This window comes from Dendrobates tinctorius, unplaced genomic scaffold, assembly GCF_039654945.1.
Source record: "Dendrobates tinctorius isolate UK_male_01 unplaced genomic scaffold, ASM3965494v1 ptg000178l, whole genome shotgun sequence".
NCBI classification, from domain to species: Eukaryota; Metazoa; Chordata; class Amphibia; order Anura; family Dendrobatidae; genus Dendrobates; species Dendrobates tinctorius.
In genome coordinates this window covers 769213-791635 of record NW_027361845.1, presented here as the reverse complement: position 1 = coordinate 791635, position 22423 = coordinate 769213, and the positions used below count along the sequence as shown (strand labels likewise).

General features: G+C 33.0%; 10 non-coding genes across 10 annotated transcripts; all 10 read right to left on the bottom strand.

Moving 5' to 3' along the window:
* Positions 1–1821: 1821 nt before the first annotated feature.
* Positions 1822–1893, bottom strand: TRNAW-CCA (transfer RNA tryptophan (anticodon CCA)). Its single transcript has one exon. It is a non-coding gene; the product is annotated as a tRNA-Trp (tRNA).
* A 2283-nt stretch (positions 1894–4176) lies between these two features.
* On the bottom strand, positions 4177–4248 carry TRNAW-CCA (transfer RNA tryptophan (anticodon CCA)). Its single transcript has one exon. It is a non-coding gene; the product is annotated as a tRNA-Trp (tRNA).
* A 1416-nt stretch (positions 4249–5664) lies between these two features.
* Positions 5665–5736, bottom strand: TRNAW-CCA (transfer RNA tryptophan (anticodon CCA)). Its single transcript has one exon. It is a non-coding gene; the product is annotated as a tRNA-Trp (tRNA).
* A 1417-nt stretch (positions 5737–7153) lies between these two features.
* Positions 7154–7225, bottom strand: TRNAW-CCA (transfer RNA tryptophan (anticodon CCA)). The gene has a single exon. It is a non-coding gene; the product is annotated as a tRNA-Trp (tRNA).
* Positions 7226–12483: 5258 nt separating this feature from the next.
* Positions 12484–12555, bottom strand: TRNAW-CCA (transfer RNA tryptophan (anticodon CCA)). The gene has a single exon. It is a non-coding gene; the product is annotated as a tRNA-Trp (tRNA).
* A 1416-nt stretch (positions 12556–13971) lies between these two features.
* On the bottom strand, positions 13972–14043 carry TRNAW-CCA (transfer RNA tryptophan (anticodon CCA)). The gene has a single exon. It is a non-coding gene; the product is annotated as a tRNA-Trp (tRNA).
* Positions 14044–15462: 1419 nt separating this feature from the next.
* On the bottom strand, positions 15463–15534 carry TRNAW-CCA (transfer RNA tryptophan (anticodon CCA)). Its single transcript has one exon. It is a non-coding gene; the product is annotated as a tRNA-Trp (tRNA).
* Positions 15535–16951: 1417 nt separating this feature from the next.
* On the bottom strand, positions 16952–17023 carry TRNAW-CCA (transfer RNA tryptophan (anticodon CCA)). Its single transcript has one exon. It is a non-coding gene; the product is annotated as a tRNA-Trp (tRNA).
* A 1421-nt stretch (positions 17024–18444) lies between these two features.
* Positions 18445–18516, bottom strand: TRNAW-CCA (transfer RNA tryptophan (anticodon CCA)). Its single transcript has one exon. It is a non-coding gene; the product is annotated as a tRNA-Trp (tRNA).
* Positions 18517–22286: 3770 nt separating this feature from the next.
* Positions 22287–22358, bottom strand: TRNAW-CCA (transfer RNA tryptophan (anticodon CCA)). The gene has a single exon. It is a non-coding gene; the product is annotated as a tRNA-Trp (tRNA).
* Between the last annotated feature and the right edge of the window lie 65 nt (positions 22359–22423).

The window sequence follows — 22423 nt, the reverse complement described above, 5'->3', positions numbered from 1 at the left end:
ATCAGATTCAGTGATTTCCAGTCAAAAATTAAGAATCTGGTAATAAACCCTCTTTTCTTACAAATTCAAAGATGGCAATGGTAAAAATAAATTAATAGGTGCTTATGGCATTAATTACATTTACTAATGTTTGGACCTCAATTCCCAGTAACAATTCTTATCAAAGTCCTCTTGAAACGATTATAATCTGTAGAACTAAAAATGCAGTATCTTAAACACTGCAGCCTGGTAGCAACATAGTCGAGTTAACTTTTGTCAGTTGGACTACGCTGTTACTGTTTTCAATAATAACCCAAACATCAATCAAGATATGAAAAGACATAAAGATCTGATTGACCCCGATGTGATTTGAACACACAACCTTCAGATATGGTGTCAGACGCGCTACCGTTGCGCCACGAGGTCAGTTGAAAAGTGTTGTTGCTCCCATACTTCACATGAAAAGTGCATGATAAAATATATGGACACCATCTTGAAATTTGCTACTTATAATCACAGTTTGGAAAAGATATAAACAAAGATGAACTAAGGTCTTCACTTTCAGATTCAGGGATTTCCAATTAAAAATTTAGAATATAGTAATAAACCCTTTTTTCTTACAAATTCAAAGATGACAATGGTATGAACAAATTAATAGGTGTTTCTGACTTGCCACAAATTTTCTGTTTTGAACTCAGTTCCCAATGATATATCTCATCAAAGGATTGTTGAAAAGATTTTATTCAGTAGAATTAAAAAAGCAATTTTTCAAACACTTTCCTGACAGGTGGCAACAAGATCATGATAATCTATTGTCAGTTAGAATACGCAGTTTCTGTTTTCAATCTTAACCCAAACATCGATCAACTTTTAAAAAGATGAAAGAGATACTTGAACGTGACATAATTTAAACATGCATCATTCTGACCAGGAGTAAGGCGCACTACCGTCAGTGTATGAGGACAGCTGTAAAACTTGCTTGCTCCCATAATTCACTTGTAAAGTGCATGAGGAAATATACAGACACCATCTTGAAATTTGCTACTTTAAATCACAGTTTAGAAAAGTAATAACAAGGATGAATTAGGATCTTCACGTTCCGATTCAGGGATTTCCAGTTTAAAGTTTAGATTCTAGTAATAAGCCTGATTTTCTTACAAATTCAAAGATGACAATGGTATGAACAAAGCGATAGGTGTTCCTGGCATTTATTACATTTATTAATGTTTTTAACTCAATTCCCAATAATATTTCTCATCAAAGTATTGTTGATAAGATTTTAATCTATAGAATTAAAAAAACACTTTTTTAAAAACTGTTCTGACCTGTGTCAACAACGTTGTGTTAATCTATTTTTAGTTGGATTACCCAGTTTCTGTTTTCAATCTTAACCCAAACATCGATCAAGCTATAAAAATATGAAAGAGCTGCTTGACCATGACGTGATTTGAATACACAACTTTCTGATATGGATTCAGAAGCACTACAGTTGAATTAAGATCTTCACAATCAGATTCAGTGATTTCCAGTCAAAAATTAAGAATCTGGTAATAAACCCTCTTTTCTTACAAATTCAAAGATGGCAATGGTAAAAATAAATTAATAGGTGCTTATGGCATTAATTACATTTATTAATGTTTGGAACTCAATTCCCAATAACAATTCCTATCAAAGTCCTCTTGAAACGATTATAATCTGTAGAACTAAAAAATGCAGTTTCTTAAACACTGCAGCCTGGTAGCAACAAAGTCGAGTTAACTTTTGTCAGTTGGACTACGCAGTTACTGTTTTCAATAATAACCCAAACATCAATCAAGATATGAAAAGACATAAAGAGCTGATTGACCCCGACGTGATTTGAACACGCAACCTTCTGATCTGGAGTCAGAAGCGCTACCGTTGCGCCACGAGGTCAGTTGAAAAGTGTTGTTGCTCCCATACTTCACATGAAAAGTGCATGATAAAATATATGGACACCATCTTGAAATTTGCTACTTATAATCACAGTTTGGAAAAGATATAAACAAGGATGAATTAAGGTCTTCACTTTCAGATTCAGGGATTTCCAATTAAAAATTTAGAATATAGTAATAAACCCTTTTTTCTTACAAATTCAAAGATGACAATGGTATGAACAAATTAATAGGTGTTTCTCACTTGCCACAAATTTTCTGTTTTGAACTCAGTTCCCAATGATATATCTCATCAAAGGATTGTTGAAAAGATTTTATTCAGTAGAATTAAAAAAGCAATTTTTCAAACACTTTCCTGACAGGTGGCAACAAGATCATGATAATCTATTGTCAGTTAGAATATGCAGTTTCTGTTTTCAATCTTAACCCAAACATCGATCAACTTTTAAAAAGATGAAAGAGATACTTGAACATGACATAATTTAAACATGCATCATTCTGACCAGGAGTAAGGCGCACTACCGTCAGTGTATGAGGACAGCTGCAAAACTTGCTTGCTCCCATAATTCACTTGTAAAGTGCATGAGGAAATATACAGACACCATCTTGAAATTTGCTACTTTAAATCACAGTTTAGAAAAGTAATAACAAGGATGAATTAGGATCTTCACGTTCCGATTCAGGGATTTCCAGTTTAAAGTTTAGATTCTAGTAATAAGCCTGATTTTCTTACAAATTCAAAGATGACAATGGTATGAACAAAGCGATAGGTGTTCCTGGCATTTATTACATTTATTAATGTTTTTAACTCAATTCCCAATAATATTTCTCATCAAAGTATTGTTGATAAGATTTTAATCTATAGAATTAAAAAAACACTTTTTTAAAAACTGTTCTGACCTGTGTCAACAACGTTGTGTTAATCTATTTTCAGTTGGATTACCCAGTTTCTGTTTTCAATCTTAACCCAAACATCGATCAAGCTATAAAAATATGAAAGAGCTGCTTGACCATGACGTGATTTGAATACACAACTTTCTGATATGGATTCAGAAGCACTACAGTTGAATTAAGATCTTCACAATCAGATTCAGTGAACAAATTAATAGGTGTTTCTGACTTGCCACAAATTTCCTGTTTTGAACTCAGTTCCCAATGATATATCTCATCAAAGGATTGTTGAAAAGATTTTATTCAGTAGAATTAAAAAAGCAATTTTTCAAACACTTTCCTGACAGGTGGCAACAAGATCATGATAATCTATTGTCAGTTAGAATATGCAGTTTCTGTTTTCAATCTTAACCCAAACATCGATCAACTTTTAAAAAGATGAAAGAGATACTTGAACGTGACATAATTTAAACATGCATCATTCTGACCAGGAGTAAGGCGCACTACCATCAGTGTATGAGGACAGCAGTAAAACTTGCTTGCTCCCATAATTCACTTGTAAAGTGCATGAGGAAATATACAGACACCATCTTGAAATTTGCTACTTTAAATCACAGTTTAGAAAAGTAATGACAAGGATGAATTAGGATCTTCACGTTCCGATTCAGGGATTTCCAGTTTAAAGTTTAGATTCTAGTAATAAGCCTGATTTTCTTACAAATTCAAAGATGACAATGGTATGAACAAAGCGATAGGTGTTCCTGGCATTTATTAATGTTTTTAACTCAATTCCCAATAATATTTCTCATCAAAGTATTGTTGATAAGATTTTAATCTATAGAATTAAAAAAACACTTTTTTAAAAACTGTTCTGACCTGTGTCAACAACGTTGTGTTAATCTATTTTCAGTTGGATTACCCAGTTTCTGTTTTCAATCTTAACCCAAACATCGATAAAGCTATAAAAATATGAAACAGCTGCTTGACCATGACGTGATTTGAATACACAACTTTCTGATATGGATTCAGAAGCACTACAGTTGAATTAAGATCTTCACAATCAGATTCAGTGATTTCCAGTCAAAAATTAAGAATCTGGTAATAAACCCTCTTTTCTTACAAATTCAAAGATGGCAATGGTAAAAATAAATTAATAGGTGCTTATGGCATTAATTACATTTACTAATGTTTGGACCTCAATTCCCAATAACAATTCTTATCAAAGTCCTCTTGAAACGATTATAATCTGTAGAACTAAAAAATGCAGTATCTTAAACACTGCAGCCTGGTAGCAACAAAGTCGAGTTAACTTTTGTCAGTTGGACTACGCTGTTACTGTTTTCAATAATAACCCAAACATCAATCAAGATATGAAAAGACATAAAGAGCTGATTGACTCCGACGTGATTTGAACACGCAACCTTCTGATATGGAGTCAGACGCGCTACTGTTGCGCCACGAGGTCAGTTGAACAGTGTTGTTGCTCCCATACTTCACATGAAAAGTTCATGATAAAATATATGGACACCATCTTGAAATTTGCTACTTATAATCACAGTTTGGAAAAGGTATAAACAAGGATGAATTAAGGTCTTCACTTTCAGATTCAGGGATTTCCAATTAAAAATTTAGAATATAGTAATAAACCCTTTTTTCTTACAAATTCAAAGATGACAATGGTATGAACAAATTAATAGGTGTTTCTGACTTGCCACAAATTTCCTGTTTTGAACTCAGCTCCCAATGATATATCTCATCAAAGGATTGTTGAAAAGATTTTATTCAGTAGAATTAAAAAAGCAATTTTTCAAACACTTTCCTGACAGGTGGCAACAAGATCATGATAATCTATTGTCAGTTAGAATACGCAGTTTCTGTTTTCAATCTTAACCCAAACATCGATCAACTTTTAAAAAGATGAAAGAGATACTTGAACGTGACATAATTTAAACATGCATCATTCTGACCAGGAGTAAGGCGCACTACCGTCAGTGTATGAGGACAGCAGTAAAACTTGCTTGCTCCCATAATTCACTTGTAAAGTGCATGAGGAAATATACAGACACCATCTTGAAATTTGCTACTTTAAATCACAGTTTAGAAAAGTAATAACAAGGATGAATTAGGATCTTCACGTTCCGATTCAGGGATTTCCAGTTTAAAGTTTAGATTCTAGTAATAAGCCTGATTTTCTTACAAATTCAAAGATGACAATGGTATGAACAAAGCGATAGGTGTTCCTGGCATTTATTACATTTATTAATGTTTTTAACTCAATTCCCAATAATATTTCTCATCAAAGTATTGTTGATAAGATTTTAATCTATAAAATTAAAAAAACACTTTTTTAAAAACTGTTCTGACCTGTGTCAACAACGTTGTGTTAATCTATTTTCAGTTGGATTACCCAGTTTCTGTTTTCAATCTTAACCCAAACATCGATCAAGCTATAAAAATATGAAAGAGCTGCTTGACCATGACGTGATTTGAATACACAACTTTCTGATATGGATTCAGAAGCACTACAGTTGAATTAAGATCTTCACAATGAGATTCAGTGATTTCCAGTCAAAAATTAAGAATCTGGTAATAAACCCTCTTTTCTTACAAATTCAAAGATAGCAATGGTAAAAATAAATTAATAGGTGCTTATGGCATTAATTACATTTATTAATGTTGGGAACTCAAATCCCAATAACAATTCTTATCAAAGTCCTCTTGAAACGATTATAATCTGTAGAACTAAAAAATGCAGTTTCTTAAACACTGCAGCCTGGTAGCAACAAAGTCGAGTTAACTTTTGTCAGTTGGACTACGCAGTTACTGTTTTCAATAATAACCCAAACATCAATCAAGATATGAAAAGACATAAACATCTGATTGACCCCGATGTGATTTGAACACACAACCTTCTGATCTGGAGTCAGACGCGCTACCGTTGCGCCACGAGGTCAGTTGAAAAGTGTTGTTGCTCCCATACTTCACATGAAAAGTGCATGATAAAATATATGGACACCATCTTGAAATTTGCTACTTATAATCACAGTTTGGAAAAGATATAAACAAAGATGAATTAAGGTCTTCACTTTCAGATTCAGGGATTTCCAATTAAAAATTTAGAATATAGCAATAAACCCTTTTTTCTTACAAATTCAAAGATGACAATGGTATGAACAAATTAATAGGTGTTTCTGACTTGCCACAAATTTTCTGTTTTGAACTCAGTTCCCAATGATATATCTCATCAAAGGATTGTTGAAAAGATTTTATTCAGTAGAATTAAAAAAGCAATTTTTCAAACACTTTCCTGACAGGTGGCAACAAGATCATGATAATCTATTGTCAGTTAGAATACGCAGTTTCTGTTTTCAATCTTAACCCAAACATCGATCAACTTTTAAAAAGATGAAAGAGATACTTGAACGTGACATAATTTAAACATGCATCATTCTGACCAGGAGTAAGGGGCACTACCGTCAGTGTATGAGGACAGCTGTAAAACTTGCTTGCTCCCATAATTCACTTGTAAAGTGCATGAGGAAATATACAGACACCATCTTGAAATTTGCTACTTTAAATCACAGTTTAGAAAAGTAATAACAAGGATGAATTAGGATCTTCACGTTCCGATTCAGGGATTTCCAGTTTAAGGTTTAGATTCTAGTAATAAGCCTGATTTTCTTACAAATTCAAAGATGACAATGGTATGAACAAAGCGATAGGTTTTCCTGGCATTTATTACATTTATTAATGTTTTTAACTCAATTCCCAATAATATTTCTCATCAAAGTATTGTTGATAAGATTTTAATCTATAGAATTAAAAAAACACTTTTTTAAAAACTGTTCTGACCTGTGTCAACAACGTTGTGTTAATCTGTTTTCAGTTGGATTACCCAGTTTCTGTTTTCAATCTTAACCCAAACATCGATCAAGCTATAAAAATATGAAAGAGCTGCTTGACCATGACGTGATTTGAATACACAACTTTCTGATATGGATTCAGAAGCACTACAGTTGAATTAAGATCTTCACAATCAGATTCAGTGATTTCCAGTCAAAAATTAAGAATCTGGTAATAAACCCTCTTTTCTTACAAATTCATAGATGGCAATGGTAAAAATAAATTAATAGGTGCTTATGGCATTAATTACATTTATTAATGCTTGGAACTCAATTCCCAATAACAATTCTTATCAAAGTCCTCTTGAAACGATTATAATCTGTAGAACTAAAAAATGCAGTTTCTTAAACACTGCAGCCTGGTAGCAACAAAGTCGAGTTAACTTTTGTCAAGTTGGACTACGCAGTTGCTGTTTTCAATAATAACCCAAACATCAATCAAGATATGAAAAGACATAAAGAGCTGATTGACCTCGACGTGATTTGAACACGCAACCTTCTGATCTGGAGTCAGACGCGCTACCGTTGCGCCACGAGGTCATTTGAACAGTGTTGTTGCTCCCATACTTCACATGAAAAGTGCATGATAAAATATATGGACACCATCTTGAAATTTGCTACTTATAATCACAGTTTGGAAAATATATAAACAAGGATGAATTAAGGTCTTCACTTTCAGATTCAGGGATTTCCAATTAAAAATTTAGAATATAGTAATAAACCCTTTTTTCTTACAAATTCAAAGATGACAATGGTATGAACAAATTAATAGGTGTTTCTGACTTGCCACAAATTTCCTGTTTTGAACTCAGTTCCCAATGATATATCTCATCAAAGGATTGTTGAAAAGATTTTATTCAGTAGAATTAAAAAAGCAATTTTTCAAACACTTTCCTGACAGGTGGCAACAAGATCATGATAATCTATTGTCAGTTAGAATACGCAGTTTCTGTTTTCAATCTTAACCCAAACATCGATCAACTTTTAAAAAGATGAAAGAGATACTTGAACGTGACATAATTTAAACATGCATCATTCTGACCAGGAGTAAGGCGCACTACCGTCAGTGTATGAGGACAGCTGTAAAACTTACTTGCTCCCATAATTCACTTGTAAAGTGCATGAGGAAATATACAGACACCATCTTGAAATTTGCTACTTTAAATCACAGTTTAGAAAAGTAATAACAAGGATGAATTAGGATCTTCACGTTCCGATTCAGGGATTTCCAGTTTAAAGTTTAGATTCTAGTAATAAGCCTGATTTTCTTACAAATTCAAAGATGACAATGGTATGAACAAAGCGATAGGTGTTCCTGGCATTTATTACATTTATTAATGTTTTTAACTCAATTCCCAATAATATTTCTCATCAAAGTATTGTTGATAAGATTTTAATCTATAGAATTAAAAAAACACTTTTTTAAAAACTGTTCTGACCTGTGTCAACAACGTTGTGTTAATCTATTTTCAGTTGGATTACCCAGTTTCTGTTTTCAATCTTAACCCAAACATCGATCAAGCTATAAAAATATGAAAGAGCTGCTTGACCATGACGAGATTTGAATACACAACTTTCTGATATGGATTCAGAAGCACTACAGTTGAATTAAGATCTTCACAATCAGATTCAGTGATTTCCAGTCAAAAATTAAGAATCTGGTAATAAACCCTCTTTTCTTACAAATTCAAAGATGGCAATGGTAAAAATAAATTAATAGGTGCTTATGGCATTAATTACATTTACTAATGTTTGGACCTCAATTCCCAGTAACAATTCTTATCAAAGTCCTCTTGAAACGATTATAATCTGTAGAACTAAAAAATGCAGTATCTTAAACACTGCAGCCTGGTAGCAACATAGTCGAGTTAACTTTTGTCAGTTGGACTACGCTGTTACTGTTTTCAATAATAACCCAAACATCAATCAAGATATGAAAAGACATAAAGAGCTGATTGACCCCGACGTCATTTGAACACGCAACCTTATGCTCTGAAGTCAGACGCGCTACTGTTGCGCCACGAGGTCAGTTGAAAAGTGTTGTTGCTCCCATACTTCACATGAAAAGTGCATGATAAAATATATGGACACCATCTTGAAATTTGCTACTTATAATCACAGTTTGGAAAAGGTATAAACAAGGATGAATTAAGGTCTTCACTTTCAGATTCAGGGATTTCCAATTAAAAATTTAGAATATAGTAATAAACCCTTTTTTCTTACAAATTCAAAGATGACAATGGTATGAACAAATTAATAGGTGTTTCTGACTTGCCACAAATTTCCTGTTTTGAACTCAGTTCCCAATGATATATCTCATCAAAGGATTGTTGAAAAGATTTTATTCAGTAGAATTAAAAAAGCAATTTTTCAAACACTTTCCTGACAGGTGGCAACAAGATCATGATAATCTATTGTCAGTTAGAATACGCAGTTTCTGTTTTCAATCTTAACCCAAACATCGATCAACTTTTAAAAAGATGAAAGAGATACTTGAACGTGACATAATTTAAACATGCATCATTCTGACCTGGAGTAAGGTGCACTACCATCAGTGTATGAGGACAGCAGTAAAACCTGCTTGCTCCCATAATTCACTTGTAAAGTGCATGAGGAAATATACAGACACCATCTTGAAATTTGCTACTTTAAATCACAGTTTAGAAAAGTAATAACAAGGATGAATTAGGATCTTCACGTTCCGATTCAGGGATTTCCAGTTTAAAGTTTAGATTCTAGTAATAAGCCTGATTTTCTTACAAATTCAAAGATGACAATGGTATGAACAAAGCGATAGGTGTTCCTGGCATTTATTACATTTATTAATGTTTTTAACTCAATTCCCAATAATATTTCTCATCAAAGTATTGTTGATAAGATTTTAATCTATAGAATTAAAAAAACACTTTTTTAAAAACTGTTCTGACCTGTGTCAACAACGTTGTGTTAATCTATTTTCAGTTGGATTACCCAGTTTCTGTTTTCAATCTTAACCCAAACATCGATCAAGCTATAAAAATATGAAAGAGCTGCTTGACCATGACGTGATTTGAATACACAACTTTCTGATATGGATTCAGAAGCACTACAGTTGAATTAAGATCTTCACAATCAGATTCAGTGATTTCCAGTCAAAAATTAAGAATCTGGTAATAAACCCTCTTTTCTTACAAATTCAAAGATGGCAATGGTAAAAATAAATTAATAGGTGCTTATGGCATTAATTACATTTACTAATGTTTGGACCTCAATTCCCAGTAACAATTCTTATCAAAGTCCTCTTGAAACGATTATAATCTGTAGAACTAAAAATGCAGTATCTTAAACACTGCAGCCTGGTAGCAACATAGTCAAGTTAACTTTTGTCAGTTGGACTACGCTGTTACTGTTTTCAATAATAACCCAAACATCAATCAAGATATGAAAAGACATAAAAAGCTGATTGACCCCGACGTCATTTGAACACGCAACCTTCTGCTCTGAAGTCAGACGCGCTACTGTTGCACCACGAGGTCAGTTGAAAAGTGTTGTTGCTCCCATACTTCACATGAAAAGTGCATGATAAAATATATGGACACCATCTTGAAATTTGCTACTTATAATCACAGTTTGGAAAAGGTATAAACAAGGATGAATTAAGGTCTTCACTTTCAGATTCAGGGATTTCCAATTAAAAATTTAGAATATAGTAATAAACCCTTTTTTCTTACAAATTCAAAGATGACAATGGTATGAACAAATTAATAGGTGTTTCTGACTTGCCACAAATTTCCTGTTTTGAACTCAGTTCCCAATGATATATCTCATCAAAGGATTGTTGAAAAGATTTTATTCAGTAGAATTAAAAAAGCAATTTTTCAAACACTTTCCTGACAGGTGGCAACAAGATCATGATAATCTATTGTCAGTTAGAATATGCAGTTTCTGTTTTCAATCTTAACCCAAACATCGATCAACTTTTAAAAAGATGAAAGAGATACTTGAACATGACATAATTTAAACATGCATCATTCTGACCAGGAGTAAGGCGCACTACCGTCAGTGTATGAGGACAGCTGTAAAACTTGCTTGCTCCCATAATTCACTTGTAAAGTGCATGAGGAAATATACAGACACCATCTTGAAATTTGCTACTTTAAATCACAGTTTAGAAAAGTAATAACAAGGATGAATTAGGATCTTCACGTTCCGATTCAGGGATTTCCAGTTTAAAGTTTAGATTCTAGTAATAAGCCTGATTTTCTTACAAATTCAAAGATGACAATGGTATGAACAAAGCGATAGGTGTTCCTGGCATTTATTACATTTATTAATGTTTTTAACTCAATTCCCAATAATATTTCTCATCAAAGTATTGTTGATAAGATTTTAATCTATAGAATTAAAAAAACACTTTTTTAAAAACTGTTCTGACCTGTGTCAACAACGTTGTGTTAATCTATTTTCAGTTGGATTACCCAGTTTCTGTTTTCAATCTTAACCCAAACATCGATCAAGCTATAAAAATATGAAAGAGCTGCTTGACCATGACGTGATTTGAATACACAACTTTCTGATATGGATTCAGAAGCACTACAGTTGAATTAAGATCTTCACAATCAGATTCAGTGAACAAATTAATAGGTGTTTCTGACTTGCCACAAATTTCCTGTTTTGAACTCAGTTCCCAATGATATATCTCATCAAAGGATTGTTGAAAAGATTTTATTCAGTAGAATTAAAAAAGCAATTTTTCAAACACTTTCCTGACAGGTGGCAACAAGATCATGATAATCTATTGTCAGTTAGAATATGCAGTTTCTGTTTTCAATCTTAACCCAAACATCGATCAACTTTTAAAAAGATGAAAGAGATACTTGAACGTGACATAATTTAAACATGCATCATTCTGACCAGGAGTAAGGCGCACTACCATCAGTGTATGAGGACAGCAGTAAAACTTGCTTGCTCCCATAATTCACTTGTAAAGTGCATGAGGAAATATACAGACACCATCTTGAAATTTGCTACTTTAAATCACAGTTTAGAAAAGTAATGACAAGGATGAATTAGGATCTTCACGTTCCGATTCAGGGATTTCCAGTTTAAAGTTTAGATTCTAGTAATAAGCCTGATTTTCTTACAAATTCAAAGATGACAATGGTATGAACAAAGCGATAGGTGTTCCTGGCATTTATTAATGTTTTTAACTCAATTCCCAATAATATTTCTCATCAAAGTATTGTTGATAAGATTTTAATCTATAGAATTAAAAAAACACTTTTTTAAAAACTGTTCTGACCTGTGTCAACAACGTTGTGTTAATCTATTTTCAGTTGGATTACCCAGTTTCTGTTTTCAATCTTAACCCAAACATCGATAAAGCTATAAAAATATGAAACAGCTGCTTGACCATGACGTGATTTGAATACACAACTTTCTGATATGGATTCAGAAGCACTACAGTTGAATTAAGATCTTCACAATCAGATTCAGTGATTTCCAGTCAAAAATTAAGAATCTGGTAATAAACCCTCTTTTCTTACAAATTCAAAGATGGCAATGGTAAAAATAAATTAATAGGTGCTTATGGCATTAATTACATTTACTAATGTTTGGACCTCAATTCCCAATAACAATTCTTATCAAAGTCCTCTTGAAACGATTATAATCTGTAGAACTAAAAAATGCAGTATCTTAAACACTGCAGCCTGGTAGCAACAAAGTCGAGTTAACTTTTGTCAGTTGGACTACGCTGTTACTGTTTTCAATAATAACCCAAACATCAATCAAGATATGAAAAGACATAAAGAGCTGATTGACTCCGACGTGATTTGAACACGCAACCTTCTGATATGGAGTCAGACGCGCTACTGTTGCGCCACGAGGTCAGTTGAACAGTGTTGTTGCTCCCATACTTCACATGAAAAGTTCATGATAAAATATATGGACACCATCTTGAAATTTGCTACTTATAATCACAGTTTGGAAAAGGTATAAACAAGGATGAATTAAGGTCTTCACTTTCAGATTCAGGGATTTCCAATTAAAAATTTAGAATATAGTAATAAACCCTTTTTTCTTACAAATTCAAAGATGACAATGGTATGAACAAATTAATAGGTGTTTCTGACTTGCCACAAATTTCCTGTTTTGAACTCAGTTCCCAATGATATATCTCATCAAAGGATTGTTGAAAAGATTTTATTCAGTAGAATTAAAAAAGCAATTTTTCAAACACTTTCCTGACAGGTGGCAACAAGATCATGATAATCTATTGTCAGTTAGAATACGCAGTTTCTGTTTTCAATCTTAACCCAAACATCGATCAACTTTTAAAAAGATGAAAGAGATACTTGAACGTGACATAATTTAAACATGCATCATTCTGACCAGGAGTAAGGCGCACTACCGTCAGTGTATGAGGACAGCAGTAAAACTTGCTTGCTCCCATAATTCACTTGTAAAGTGCATGAGGAAATATACAGACACCATCTTGAAATTTGCTACTTTAAATCACAGTTTAGAAAAGTAATAACAAGGATGAATTAGGATCTTCACGTTCCGATTCAGGGATTTCCAGTTTAAAGTTTAGATTCTAGTAATAAGCCTGATTTTCTTACAAATTCAAAGATGACAATGGTATGAACAAAGCGATAGGTGTTCCTGGCATTTATTACATTTATTAATGTTTTTAACTCAATTCCCAATAATATTTCTCATCAAAGTATTGTTGATAAGATTTTAATCTATAGAATTAAAAAAACACTTTTTTAAAAACTGTTCTGACCTGTGTCAACAACGTTGTGTTAATCTATTTTCAGTTGGATTACCCAGTTTCTGTTTTCAATCTTAACCCAAACATCGATCAAGCTATAAAAATATGAAAGAGCTGCTTGACCATGATGTGATTTGAATACACAACTTTCTGATATGGATTCAGAAGCACTACAGTTGAATTAAGATCTTCACAATCAGATTCAGTGATTTCCTGTCAAAAATTAAGAATCTGGTAATAAACCCTCTTTTCTTACAAATTCAAAGATGGCAATGGTAAAAATAAATTAATAGGTGCTTATGGCATTAATTACATTTATTAATGTTTGGAACTCAATTCCCAATAACAATTCTTATCAAAGTCCTCTTGAAACGATTATAATCTGTAGAACTAAAAAATGCAGTTTCTTAAACACTGCAGCCTGGTAGCAACAAAGTCGAGTTAACTTTTGTCAGTTGGACTACGCAGTTGCTGTTTTCAATAATAACCCAAGCATCAATTAAGATATGAAAAGACATAAAGAGCTGATTGACCCCGACGTGATTTGAACACGCAACCTTCTGATCTGGAGTCAGACGCGCTACCGTTGCGCCACGAGGTCAGTTGAAAAGTGTTGTTGCTCCCATACTTCACATGAAAAGTGCATGATAAAATATATGGACACCATCTTGAAATTTGCTACTTATAATCACAGTTTGGAAAAGATATAAACAAGGATGAATTAAGGTCTTCACTTTCAGATTCAGGGATTTCCAATTAAAAATTTAGAATATACAGTAGTAATAAACCCTTTTTTCTTACAAATTCAAAGATGACAATGGTATGAACAAATTAATAGGTGTTTCTGACTTGCCACAAATTTCCTGTTTTGAACTCAGTTCCCAATGATATATCTCATCAAAGGATTGTTGAAAAGATTTTATTCAGTAGAATTAAAAAAGCAATTTTTCAAACACTTTCCTGACAGGTGGCAACAAGATCATGATAATCTATTGTCAGTTAGAATACGCAGTTTCTGTTTTCAATCTTAACCCAAACATCGATCAACTTTTAAAAAGATGAAAGAGATACTTGAACGTGACATAATTTAAACATGCATCATTCTGACCAGGAGTAAGGCGCACTACCGTCAGTGTATGAGGACAGCAGTAAAACTTGCTTGCTCCCATAATTCACTTGTAAAGTGCATGAGGAAATATACAGACACCATCTTGAAATGTGCTACTTTAAATCACAGTTTAGAAAAGTAAAAAGGATGAATTAGGATCTTCACGTTCCGATTCAGGGATTTCCAGTTTAAAGTTTAGATTCTAGTAATAAGCCTGATTTTCTTACAAATTCAAAGATGACAATGGTATGAACAAAGCGATAGGTGTTCCTGGCATTTATTACATTTATTAATGTTTTTAACTCAATTCCCAATAATATTTCTCATCAAAGTATTGTTGATAAGATTTTAATCTATAGAATTAAAAAAACACTTTTTTAAAAACTGTTCTGACCTGTGTCAACAACGTTGTGTTAATCTGTTTTCAGTTGGATTACCCAGTTTCTGTTTTCAATCTTAGCCCAAACATCGATCAAGCTATAAAAATATGAAAGAGCTGCTTGACCATGACGTGATTTGAATACACAACTTTCTGATATGGATTCAGAAGCACTACAGTTGAATTAAGATCTTCACAATCAGATTCAGTGATTTCCAGTCAAAAATTAAGAATCTGGTAATAAACCCTCTTTTCTTACAAATTCAAAGATGGCAATGGTAAAAATAAATTAATAGGTGCTTATGGCATTAATTACATTTACTAATGTTTGGACCTCAATTCCCAATAACAATTCTTATCAAAGTCCTCTTGAAACGATTATAATCTGTAGAACTAAAAAATGCAGTTTCTTAAACACTGCAGCCTGGTAGCAACAAAGTCGAGTTAACTTTTGTCAAGTTGGACTACGCAGTTGCTGTTTTCAATAATAACCCAAACATCAATCAAGATATGAAAAGACATAAAGAGCTGATTGACCTCGAAGTGATTTGAACACGCAACCTTCTGATCTGGAGTCAGACGCGCTACCGTTGCGCCACGAGGTCAGTTGAAAAGTGTTGTTGCTCCCATACTTCACATGAAAAGTGCATGATAAAATATATGGACACCATCTTGAAATTTGCTACTTATAATCACAGTTTGGAAAAGATATAAACAAAGATGAATTAAGGTCTTCACTTTCAGATTCAGGGATTTCCAATTAAAAATTTAGAATATAGTAATAAACCCTTTTTTCTTACAAATTCAAAGATGACAATGGTATGAACAAATTAATAGGTGTTTCTGACTTGCCACAAATTTTCTGTTTTGAACTCAGTTCCCAATGATATATCTCATCAAAGGATTGTTGAAAAGATTTTATTCAGTAGAATTAAAAAAGCAATTTTTCAAACACTTTCCTGACAGGTGGCAACAAGATCATGATAATCTATTGTCAGTTAGAATACGCAGTTTCTGTTTTCAATCTTAACCCAAACATCGATCAACTTTTAAAAAGATGAAAGAGATACTTGAACGTGACATAATTTAAACATGCATCATTCTGACCAGGAGTAAGGCGCACTACCGTCAGTGTATGAGGACAGCAGTAAAACTTGCTTGCTCCCATAATTCACTTGTAAAGTGCATGAGGAAATATACAGACACCATCTTGAAATTTGCTACTTTAAATCACAGTTTAGAAAAGTAATAACAAGGATGAATTAGGATCTTCACGTTCCGATTCAGGGATTTCCAGTTTAAAGTTTAGATTCTAGTAATAAGCCTGATTTTCTTACAAATTCAAAGATGACAATGGTATGAACAAAGCGATAGGTGTTCCTGGCATTTATTACATTTATTAATGTTTTTAACTCAATTCCCAATAATATTTCTCATCAAAGTATTGTTGATAAGATTTTAATCTATAGAATTAAAAAAACACTTTTTTAAAAACTGTTCTGACCTGTGTCAACAACGTTGTGTTAATCTATTTTCAGTTGGATTACCCAGTTTCTGTTTTCAATCTTAACCCAAACATCGATCAAGCTATAAAAATATGAAAGAGCTGCTTGACCATGATGTGATTTGAATACACAACTTTCTGATATGGATTCAGAAGCACTACAGTTGAATTAAGATCTTCACAATCAGATTCAGTGATTTCCAGTCAAAAATTAAGAATCTGGTAATAAACCCTCTTTTCTTACAAATTCAAAGATGGCAATGGTAAAAATAAATTAATAGGTGCTTATGGCATTAATTACATTTATTAATGTTTGGAACTCAATTCCCAATAACAATTCTTATCAAAGTCCTCTTGAAACGATTATAATCTGTAGAACTAAAAAATGCAGTTTCTTAAACACTGCAGCCTGGTAGCAACAAAGTCGAGTTAACTTTTGTCAAGTTGGACTACGCAGTTGCTGTTTTCAATAATAACCCAAGCATCAATTAAGATATGAAAAGACATAAAGAGCTGATTGACCCCGACGTGATTTGAACACGCAACCTTCTGATCTGGAGTCAGACGCGCTACCGTTGCGCCACGAGGTCAGTTGAAAAGTGTTGTTGCTCTCATACTTCACATGAAAAGTGCATGATAAAATATATGGACACCATCTTGAAATTTGCTACTTATAATCACAGTTTGGAAAAGATATAAACAAGGATGAATTAAGGTCTTCACTTTCAGATTCAGGGATTTCCAATTAAAAATTTAGAATATACAGTAGTAATAAACCCTTTTTTCTTACAAATTCAAAGATGACAATGGTATGAACAAATTAATAGGTGTTTCTGACTTGCCACAAATTTCCTGTTTTGAACTCAGTTCCCAATGATATATCTCATCAAAGGATTGTTGAAAAGATTTTATTCAGTAGAATTAAAAAAGCAATTTTTCAAACACTTTCCTGACAGGTGGCAACAAGATCATGATAATCTATTGTCAGTTAGAATACGCAGTTTCTGTTTTCAATCTTAACCCAAACATCGATCAACTTTTAAAAAGATGAAAGAGATACTTGAACGTGACATAATTTAAACATGCATCATTCTGACCAGGAGTAAGGCGCACTACCGTCAGTGTATGAGGACAGCAGTAAAACTTGCTTGCTCCCATAATTCACTTGTAAAGTGCATGAGGAAATATACAGACACCATCTTGAAATTTGCTACTTTAAATCACAGTTTAGAAAAGTAATAACAAGGATGAATTAGGATCTTCACGTTCCGATTCAGGGATTTCCAGTTTAAAGTTTAGATTCTAGTAATAAGCCTGATTTTCTTACAAATTCAAAGATGACAATGGTATGAACAAAGCGATAGGTGTTCCTGGCATTTATTACATTTATTAATGTTTTTAACTCAATTCCCAATAATATTTCTCATCAAAGTATTGTTGATAAGATTTTAATCTATAGAATTAAAAAACACTTTTTTAAAAACTGTTCTGACCTGTGTCAACAACGTTGTGTTAATCTGTTTTCAGTTGGATTACCCAGTTTCTGTTTTCAATCTTAACCCAAACATCGATCAAGCTATAAAAATATGTAAGAGCTGCTTGACCATGACGTGATTTCAATACACAACTTTCTGATATGGATTCAGAAGCACTACAGTTGAATTAAGATCTTCACAATCAGATTCAGTGATTTCCAGTCAAAAATTAAGAATCTGGTAATAAACCCTCTTTTCTTACAAATTCATAGATGGCAATGGTAAAAATAAATTAATAGGTGCTTATGGCATTAATTACATTTATTAATGTTTGGAACTCAATTCCCAATAACAATTCTTATTAAAGTCCTCTTGAAACGATTATAATCTGTAGAACTAAAAAATGCAGTTTCTTAAACACTGCAGCCTGGTAGCAACAAAGTCGAGTTAACTTTTGTCAAGTTGGACTACGCAGTTGCTGTTTTCAATAATAACCCAAACATCAATCAAGATATGAAAAGACATAAAGAGCTGATTGACCTCGAAGTGATTTGAACACACAACCTTCTGATCTGGAGTCAGACGCGCTACCGTTGCGCCACGAGGTCAGTTGAAAAGTGTTGTTGCTCCCATACTTCACATGAAAAGTGCATGATAAAATATATGGACACCATCTTGAAATTTGCTACTTACAATCACAGTTTGGAAAAGATATAAACAAGGATGAATTAAGGTCTTCACTTTCAGATTCAGGGATTTCCAATTAAAAATTTAGAATATAGTAATAAACCCTTTTTTCTTACAAATTCAAAGATGACAATGGTATGAACAAATTAATAGGTGTTTCTGACTTGCCACAAATTTCCTGTTTTGAACTCAGTTCCCAATGATATATCTCATCAAAGGATTGTTGAAAAGATTTTATTCAGTAGATTTAAAAAAGCAATTTTTCAAACACTTTCCTGACAGGTGGCAACAAGATCATGATAATCTATTGTCAGTTAGAATACGCAGTTTCTGTTTTCAATCTTAACCCAAACATCGATCAACTTTTAAAAAGATGAAAGAGATACTTGAACGTGACATAATTTAAACATGCATCATTCTGACCAGGAGTAAGGCGCACTACCGTCAGTGTATGAGGACAGCAGTAAAACTTGCTTGCTCCCATAATTCACTTGTAAAGTGCATGAGGAAATATACAGACACCATCTTGAAATTTGCTACTTTAAATCACAGTTTAGAAAAGTAATAACAAGGATGAATTAGGATCTTCACGTTCCGATTCAGGGATTTCCAGTTTAAAGTTTAGATTCTAGTAATAAGCCTGATTTTCTTACAAATTCAAAGATGACAATGGTATGAACAAAGCGATAGGTGTTCCTGGCATTTATTACATTTATTAATGTTTTTAACTCAATTCCCAATAATATTTCTCATCAAAGTATTGTTGATAAGATTTTAATCTATAGAATTAAAAAAACACTTTTTTAAAAACTGTTCTGACCTGTGTCAACAACGTTGTGTTAATCTATTTTCAGTTGGATTACCCAGTTTCTGTTTTCAATCTTAACCCAAACATCGATCAAGCTATAAAAATATGAAAGAGCTGCTTGACCATGACGTGATTTGAATACACAACTTTCTGATATGGATTCAGAAGCACTACAGTTGAATTAAGATCTTCACAATCAGATTCAGTGATTTCCAGTCAAAAATTAAGAATCTGGTAATAAACCCTCTTTTCTTACAAATTCAAAGATGGCAATGGTAAAAATAAATTAATAGGTGCTTATGGCATTAATTACATTTACTAATGTTTGGACCTCAATTCCCAGTAACAATTCTTATCAAAGTCCTCTTGAAACGATTATAATCTGTAGAACGAAAAATGCAGTATCTTAAACACTGCAGCCTGGTAGCAACATAGTCAAGTTAACTTTTGTCAGTTGGACTACGCTGTTACTGTTTTCAATAATAACCCAAACATCAATCAAGATATGAAAAGACATAAAAAGCTGATTGACCCCGACGTCATTTGAACACGCAACCTTCTGCTCTGAAGTCAGACGCGCTACTGTTGCACCACGAGGTCAGTTGAAAAGTGTTGTTGCTCCCATACTTCACATGAAAAGTGCATGATAAAATATATGGACACCATCTTGAAATTTGCTACTTATAATCACAGTTTGGAAAAGGTATAAACAAGGATGAATTAAGGTCTTCACTTTCAGATTCAGGGATTTCCAATTAAAAATTTAGAATATAGTAATAAACCCTTTTTTCTTACAAATTCAAAGATGACAATGGTATGAACAAATTAATAGGTGTTTCTGACTTGCCACAAATTTCCTGTTTTGAACTCAGTTCCCAATGATATATCTCATCAAAGGATTGTTGAAAAGATTTTATTCAGTAGAATTAAAAAAGCAATTTTTCAAACACTTTCCTGACAGGTGGCAACAAGATCATGATAATCTATTGTCAGTTAGAATATGCAGTTTCTGTTTTCAATCTTAACCCAAACATCGATCAACTTTTAAAAAGATGAAAGAGATACTTGAACGTGACATAATTTAAACATGCATCATTCTGACCAGGAGTAAGGCGCACTACCGTCAGTGTATGAGGACAGCTGTAAAACTTGCTTGCTCCCATAATTCACTTGTAAAGTGCATGAGGAAATATACAGACACCATCTTGAAATTTGCTACTTTAAATCACAGTTTAGAAAAGTAATAACAAGGATGAATTAGGATCTTCACGTTCCGATTCAGGGATTTCCAGTTTAAAGTTTAGATTCTAGTAATAAGCCTGATTTTCTTACAAATTCAAAGATGACAATGGTATGAACAAAGCGATAGGTGTTCCTGGCATTTATTACATTTATTAATGTTTTTAACTCAATTCCCAATAATATTTCTCATCAAAGTATTGTTGATAAGATTTTAATCTATAGAATTAAAAAAACACTTTTTTAAAAACTGTTCTGACCTGTGTCAACAACGTTGTGTTAATCTATTTTCAGTTGGATTACCCAGTTTCTGTTTTCAATCTTAACCCAAACATCGATCAAGCTATAAAAATATGAAAGAGCTGCTTGACCATGACGTGATTTGAATACACAACTTTCTGATATGGATTCAGAAGCACTACAGTTGAATTAAGATCTTCACAATCAGATTCAGTGAACAAATTAATAGGTGTTTCTGACTTGCCACAAATTTCCTGTTTTGAACTCAGTTCCCAATGATATATCTCATCAAAGGATTGTTGAAAAGATTTTATTCAGTAGAATTAAAAAAGCAATTTTTCAAACACTTTCCTGACAGGTGGCAACAAGATCATGATAATCTATTGTCAGTTAGAATATGCAGTTTCTGTTTTCAATCTTAACCCAAACATCGATCAACTTTTAAAAAGATGAAAGAGATACTTGAACGTGACATAATTTAAACATGCATCATTCTGACCAGGAGTAAGGCGCACTACCATCAGTGTATGAGGACAGCAGTAAAACTTGCTTGCTCCCATAATTCACTTGTAAAGTGCATGAGGAAATATACAGACACCATCTTGAAATTTGCTACTTTAAATCACAGTTTAGAAAAGTAATGACAAGGATGAATTAGGATCTTCACGTTCCGATTCAGGGATTTCCAGTTTAAAGTTTAGATTCTAGTAATAAGCCTGATTTTCTTACAAATTCAAATATGACAATGGTATGAACAAAGCGATAGGTGTTCCTGGCATTTATTAATGTTTTTAACTCAATTCCCAATAATATTTCTCATCAAAGTATTGTTGATAAGATTTTAATCTATAGAATTAAAAAAACACTTTTTTAAAAACTGTTCTGACCTGTGTCAACAACGTTGTGTTAATCTATTTTCAGTTGGATTACCCAGTTTCTGTTTTCAATCTTAACCCAAACATCGATAAAGCTATAAAAATATGAAACAGCTGCTTGACCATGACGTGATTTGAATACACAACTTTCTGATATGGATTCAGAAGCACTACAGTTGAATTAAGATCTTCACAATCAGATTCAGTGATTTCCAGTCAAAAATTAAGAATCTGGTAATAAACCCTCTTTTCTTACAAATTCAAAGATGGCAATGGTAAAAATAAATTAATAGGTGCTTATGGCATTAATTACATTTACTAATGTTTGGACCTCAATTCCCAATAACAATTCTTATCAAAGTCCTCTTGAAACGATTATAATCTGTAGAACTAAAAAATGCAGTATCTTAAACACTGCAGCCTGGTAGCAACAAAGTCGAGTTAACTTTTGTCAGTTGGACTACGCTGTTACTGTTTTCAATAATAACCCAAACATCAATCAAGATATGAAAAGACATAAAGAGCTGATTGACTCCGACGTGATTTGAACACGCAACCTTCTGATATGGAGTCAGACGCGCTACTGTTGCGCCACGAGGTCAGTTGAACAGTGTTGTTGCTCCCATACTTCACATGAAAAGTTCATGATAAAATATATGGACACCA